General features: G+C 32.3%; 1 protein-coding gene across 1 annotated transcript in view; it reads left to right on the top strand.

Moving 5' to 3' along the window:
• Positions 1-7,294, top strand: part of LOC117108830 (extracellular matrix protein 3-like) — a 31,961-nt gene that overhangs the window by 2,721 nt on the left and 21,946 nt on the right. The gene's annotated exons all lie outside the window — the stretch shown is intronic.

Here is a 7,294-nt window from a genome sequence, read left to right as displayed (position 1 = left end):
TGTCAATCAACTACTGTGCATAAAAGCAGCAGAGCATATTACAGGCTACAGTGTAGAATACTCTATCAATTTTGACTAAAAGCAAAAGAAAAAAGTTATTAGTTAACAAAAAGCTGTATAATGCAATGTAATTTCAATTTATTTAATTAATAAAGAGAAGAAAGATGTTAACAAGTAATTTAAATACTGTATTAATTTTATAATAAGTTAAAGGGATACATAAACAAAAAGATTTTACATGATAGAAATTATGTTACTGCTACTTTTCAAGTGAGTTTTTTCAACTTTTAACCTGTAGAAAGTCGATGAACTGCATGAATATAAGACATTTTCAAGGTAACATCCCTTATACCTTTTGCGGTAAGGTGACCATATTTTTCTGATGTGACAACAAGACCCTCCAGCCTTTTATGAATCCAGGGGAATTAAACCAATATTGATTCTTCTTTTATGAATATTAATGATTTCCTCTAAATTTCTTTTGTTTTTTCAAAACTTAAATATTAGAACAAACACAAAATATCTCCTTGTTACTTTTTTTTTAGCCTGAAGGTGTTGGAATTCATAATAGCAGACTTAACCATGTCTTAAACCCACAAACATAGTTTTTATGCTACCCTATATTCTATATTTAATTTTCCCCAACGTATAATGTTTATATTTTACCAATCCTCGGTCAATGTAACCTACTTCTTCAATAATAATCGTTGAGTCAAAGGTTCCCACACAATTTATTAAGACAGAAAATTTTAGTTTATATAATGCGATACAGACAGTAGAGGTACGGTTTCGTGCCTTTAAATTTCACCGCTCATACTCTTTAATCAAATATATACACTAGACATCCGTGCAATGATAAGGCCCAATACTGGCTCCAATTCCCTTCAGAGACTTTTTTTGATTGCTATACAAACACAGTATTTTCTTAAGCACTTCCTCTAGGGCTGCAGCTCAGATTGTTCCCCTTAGGCCTGCCTCTGATGATGCCGACGTCAACATGCTGAGCCTAAGATTGTCAATGCTTGAAGTAAATTTTTCATAACAAGAATAGAATCCTCCTTTGGGTTCTAGATATATTTAACTACCAAATGTTGCCCCTTGTGTATATTCTTTTCACCTTTATCCAGTTGTCTGCCATTGAAACATGTCACCCCTGCTTTTAATATTTTTTTATGAAAGTCTTCCATTCTATCAACAAAACTTTTCTCCTTTTTAATTTTCATTATAATACCTTTAAACCATGTTGATGTTTTTTTACAAAAAGCTGTTTATTTTTCCTTTATTTTACAAAATGTACGGAAATCTGGCTAACTCACATCAGTAAAATTCCTCTCTCAATCATTTGCGGTTGGGGATATTGGAGCAAAAAAAAGAAAAGAACTTGCCCTCTTCTCCTTTTTTTCAAAATATTAGGACGAGAAACTACTTTTTTATTTTACCTGGCTAAATAGTGAAACAAATATTGGGTGAATGTTGTATTTGACCATTTGGCACAGAAAACACTAAAAGAAAACTACACTTTTACAAAAATATCAAGTAATAATTTAAAGACAGTGATGTGTGTAAAAACCTTATTCAATTTAATAACAAACAATTTTTATTTAATCAAAAGTTACTGAATTACAAATATTGGTGTACTATGATTGATAAAGTCTTGAAAGACAGAGAGAAAATCAAATCAAAACTCAATGTTGCCATACGAGGATCAGTTAATTATATTCTATTTTAATTAGGTAAAATCATAACAAGTCTTTACTAAAAAATAATTCTTGATTCAATACCAATTTCTAGGTCTAACAAAAATATAATGAATATACGATTCTGATCTCAAAAAAAATTTTTAATCTTTTCTAAAAATAACTACTGATTTGTTATGGTGTTTCGTAACACATTCGTGACATCATCATGTGGGGAAGACATTAAAGCAGTGAAATCAGTAAGAGAGAAGCTGAGAAAATAGGAAGAATTGAAAATGAAGAGGCGCTGTATTGAGGAAAAATCAAAGTTACTGGCAGATACAGGAAACAAGAAATCCTTCAACAAGTTTTCTGCAGACGCATTAAAAATATATGTACAGTAAATAACATGTTCCCATTCAATCTGGTTGGATCCTACATATTTTTTATTGGTGAATTGTTTGTGTAGGAGGCATAGTAACTTGACCTTGATTTAATGCAACATCATTTTATTTAGCATTTCAAGATTGTTGTTCTTTAAATAGTTAGTATCGGTGGTAGATCCACGGGTGGCAAATTTGGACTATTAAAATCCAATAATGTTATAGGTACTTAGTAAATCATGCTTTTAAAAAGTGGAATCAACAATTTAAATTGTCCTTTGCTAGTATATTATCTTGTTTTTAAAATTAAAAAAAAATCCATCCATGCCAAATCATTGCAATAGCTATCATCACACAAGATATGGACAACGTTAAGAAGTCTTGACTGTTCCCTTCATCTTTTCACTTCTGTTCAAACCAAAATACACAGACATAATTTGCTCATAGATCATTGCATGTCTGAGGAATCTTCTGCCAAAACCAATCACGGATGCTGATTCACTAGACAAAAAAAATTAGTTTGAAAGTAATCGTTTTCAGGAAGTCTATATGTCAAGTGTTTAGCATGTTACAGAAAAAATTATTTTGGTTAAGTCTATATAAATGATGATAATATTAAATTCCTTTTTTATACCTAAAAAAACCAAAAGGCATTTAGTTTAGTCAAAAATGATCAATATTTGATAAAAATGAAATGATAGGTGATGCAATATGATAGGAAGATTAATAAAATTATAGTATTATAATCTTAGTGGGTGGATTCAAGGGGGAGGGGCCAACCAGCACAGGCCCCCTAAATTTTTCAAAATTATAAAAATAAATGAAGCAAAAATATAGTTATATTCAATGTTATTTCTGAAAGTGCAATTTCCAGCAACCTAGGGGTGCCGTATGTCATCAGAAATTTTCTTGCTTCAGTCCTAAGCATGTTGGGAATTATGTGGTGTAACCCCTCCATTTGTGAAAGTCACTCTCTGGGTCACCTCTTTTTCAAATTGCTGGATTCACCACTGAATTTTTAATAAATTTTAGTACACATTTTATGGGACCACACAACTGGGATAACATTGAGGGTTAGGAGATCAAATGTACCTTCTTGCCTCTCCCTGTCTGGCATTCATTTCCACTATCAACTGACCTTACCAAGGAATAATTGAGTTAGAACCTATAATGAGTTGTACAGTAACCCAACCAAGAACATTACTTGATTCATGATCGCAAGGTTGGGTTCAACTCCTGTGAAACTCATTACTGTCAATCAAAAATAAAACATCAGATTGAGGGCATGATATATAAATGCCTCCTATGTTGCTTTGATTATGTTTTTTCTTTGGTGGTATTTTTTGTTTGCAAATTCATGCGCCATTTTGTAGTACATTACTGAGGAAATCATTGACCTATTTTAAGTATTTACATGATGCTTTTAACATCCAAACGAATAATTACAATGTTTCAAATATGAAGCTTGTCAGATAACCTTGGTTACCTTAAACATAATGTCCCTGTCCCCATGAAATTAACTATTCATATCTCTGGAGATATATACAGTATATATAATATATATATATATATAATACAGTACAGGGCATAAATCCCCCCCCCCCAGAAATTTTTTTTAATGACCTTGCAAATATGTGACAGGTCATAGTGTGGATGCTGTAAATTGCTTAAAATATGCATAGCACAATATAAAATTTTTTAGGATAAATCAATTTCAATGTAATTTGTCTAATTTTTAAGGTGGTGTGGAAGTTATCGTGGTATTGCGTGTCACTAGACGGGGGTTATTGTCCAGTCATACTTCCTCTATCCCTCATCGTAAATGTGTGCATGTCATTTCTGATCATTTCCAAGTGACGTGCCAAGTTAAAATCCATATGGACCTGGGGTGCCATTTATACTATGATGGTAAATCATACGTTTCCCTTTCTCGTCATATTTCCCCCATATTATATCCATCAAATAGGCCTACAGAATGATAGAAAAGACATGTGTTAGGACACTAGAGAGTTGCAGACTGGAAGTAAAATATAATAAAATCTTTTTATATCAGCATCTTTATCTCTTTCGGATCCAAATCTTAAGCTATTAAAGATCTATCACCCATCAAAACCATAGTACTTTGACTGGTAATTGCCCTCAAAAATTATCAATGATGTGTCAGTTTTATTGTGGAGGTCAAAGATCAGTTCTAAAGAAGAATACAAGTTTACTTCTTAATTGATTTTTCAATATTTTAAGTTCATTTGTTTGATCTTCCCCTAGGATATAGGTAGGACCTATGCTTAAGGGGAGATTTAGCCCTATATTATATTACCCTAAATTTTGAATTTAGTGATAGAGTGCAAACACTTAGTAAAATCTACAGTTTCTTGATACAAATACTGATACTGTAGTACTGTTATAGCTGTCACAAATATGCTTTTGTACCTTTCTTCAAGTGGTATATTCATAAATACCAGGTTTTGTTTTGCTTGTCAACTTGGTGAAAGCCAATAGATGACAAGAAATGCATTGAAAATTAACCCTAAAGCTTAAATGATAACTTTGATGGAAATACAAACCCATTAAACTTGTGATATGCCTCGGGGAGGTAGTGTCCTTGTTTATAGGTGTTAACTCAGGGATATATAAATATGATGGTGTGATTCTCTCACCTAGCATTTGTACCCATGGTATCCAATCCTATTCAGGGTAACTTAGCTTAGGATTACTATTGCTTTATATTTGTAATGAATACCAAATTAAATATAATGTGCATATTTCTATCCTTCGCCCCTCCCACATCCAGAATACGAAGTGTTCCCTAGCCTTGTTCTGCATTGATTTGGGCGAGGGTCCGAGCCAATTGCGGTTTTAATTGCCTGGAGTATGTACAGTACATGGCCTTCGTCATACTTGCACCTGTGCAAGTTTCCAAATTCTAAGGCCGAATAAAATTAATTGCTAGTGTCACGCCCCCGTTTGGAGCCTCATGAAAAAATTTACTATTTCTATTTTTCCAAAAAACATTCATTTTTCCATGGACACTAAAAATAATGACTATCTGAAGGAATTATGTCAAGCCTAAAAAGGAAGCATGAATGGCAGAAATTCAGTACAATGATTCATTTTACTTCTTTTATATAAAAAAATATTTTTTTTTGTATTTACCAGTCTGTTCCATTAGTATATAGGATAGTAAATAGGAAATAGTAAATACCCTCACCGAAAAATAATTTAAAATCCTGGACGTGAAATTAACAATTAATTTTAGGGTTTTGTTTTTCTAGTACTGTACAGCCCTTACATTTACCAGAACCAAGTTACAATACAAAAAGTATACTTGTTATACACAGTAAACCAGTAGTATGTGATATAAACTAATTTGTTTCAATTTGTTGAAAAGAAAATTAAAATCATTTATTAGAGCCTACCAAAATATCAAACTATATAACTAATTCTTATGTCATGGCCTGTAAATGTTTTAGTGAAAATATTTAGAAACGTCAGCAAGCTTCATGTATCCAAATAATTGTTTTTTTCCTGTGAACCAAGCTTAATTTGTTGGCCTGTCTAGATATCTTTCCTGTTGAAACATCAGTGTTAGTTTCAGAAGCACACACCCTCTGATCCACTGACTTGTAATTCTAAACTACAGTTGTTCTAAGCTTTAACTTTCTAAAACTTTGACCAACGACTTCAATATCTGAACAAAGTACAGGCCCTTCTTAATTCAAGGCATTTTTTTTTTCACGTCCAACAGCAAGTACACTCGCTACTTGCAGGGTTAAACGATGCTTCATAAACCAAGTCTCTTATTGAGGCCTGGTAGTGGAGTTGTATTTTTGGTCATGAGAAAAAGTCCTGCTGTGACAGGAATTGAACCTAGGACCCTGGGATTAGAAGGCAAGCACCTTAACAACTGAGCTCTTCAAATTGAGCACTTTAAAATTCAGTTTCACTCCAAATTACAATTAATTACAAACTTACGCTAAAACAGAAAGATAAAAAAATGTCATTTTTCAAATGGTAGACCCACTTTTAAGCCTTTGCATGAACAATGGATGCTCACTATACATTTGTTTGTAATTGTGTTATTTAAAAATTTTATAATTGTTCAATTCAATTTTTCCTGTGACAAAATATGACAAGAAAGAGTGTGTTAGTTAATTTTCCCACAGAAATTCACCAACTGCGCTGTTCACATAGAACCCGGAAAATGAGACCATGGTATTATACAGTTTGATGATTTCTTTATTTTATGTCCAATTTATTGTCTAAAAAGGAGATACAATTACTACTTTAGAAACCTTTTATCTACTCTATGACAAGGAACTCTGTCTCACACTCAATCAATTAAATTAAATGTATTACAACGTTGAAGTGGGAATTTGATATGGAAGGAAATCGCTGCAAAAAGGTATAATAGTTTTAGGTATTTAAAAAAATAATGGTCATTTGTATTTTTGCTACAATTGCCTTTCATACGTACTCAAGACTTTGCTTATAATACTAGTAACATTTTGAAATGGAGCTACATGCTGAATGATAAGACAATCCTGGCTGTCTGAAAGACAGCCAGGAACAACAGCCAATCAAAAGATAGCAAATTTAAATCAATCAATGTCTGTTTAAGTAGGGCACAATTTTATAATTCTGATAGAAAATAATAAGAATATAGACAGTTCAGTGTGCTTATCAATAGAGTCTAACGACAAGGTAAAATAATAATTACAACAATAAATAATAATTTTTCAACATTTTAAGCATTTCTTTATCACCTTTACTTAAATTGAATTACCTGAAATGTGAAATATGTGGGCATAAAAATGAATAAAGGATAAATGATTAAGCTATTAGGACAAAGTAGTAAGCTGTATCTTAAGGTGGAGGGGGATGGTGGGGCGAGCCGGTTGCGTGTGGGGATGGAGGGGCTGGAGTTTAAAAAAAGACATAGATGCTTATTTTTATTATCCCATCCAAGTCCATTTTTGGCAAAGACCAGCCAAACCAGTCACTGTCGCAAATCGTGTTTCAGAGAAAATGGCCAAAACATGCTGGAATGTCAAATTTTTAAAAATCTATTTTATTGCACTAAACTAACCTTTATATATCTACACATCATTCAATGCTGTTATTTTCCCCATTTTCAATGTGAAAACAATACTTTTTAAGGATTTGAAGATAGTTTCTGCATGAGAAATGCCTGAAATCATAAACTTTGACGGCTAATTTCTCATATATTGTTCTTTA

Source organism: Anneissia japonica, unplaced genomic scaffold (assembly GCF_011630105.1).
Source record: "Anneissia japonica isolate Jap-2015-1 unplaced genomic scaffold, ASM1163010v1 scaffold6417_len956965_cov193, whole genome shotgun sequence".
Taxonomy (NCBI): domain Eukaryota; kingdom Metazoa; phylum Echinodermata; class Crinoidea; order Comatulida; family Comatulidae; genus Anneissia; species Anneissia japonica.
Note: the sequence above shows the minus strand (reverse complement) of the source record. Positions and strands in the feature narration are given on the sequence as shown.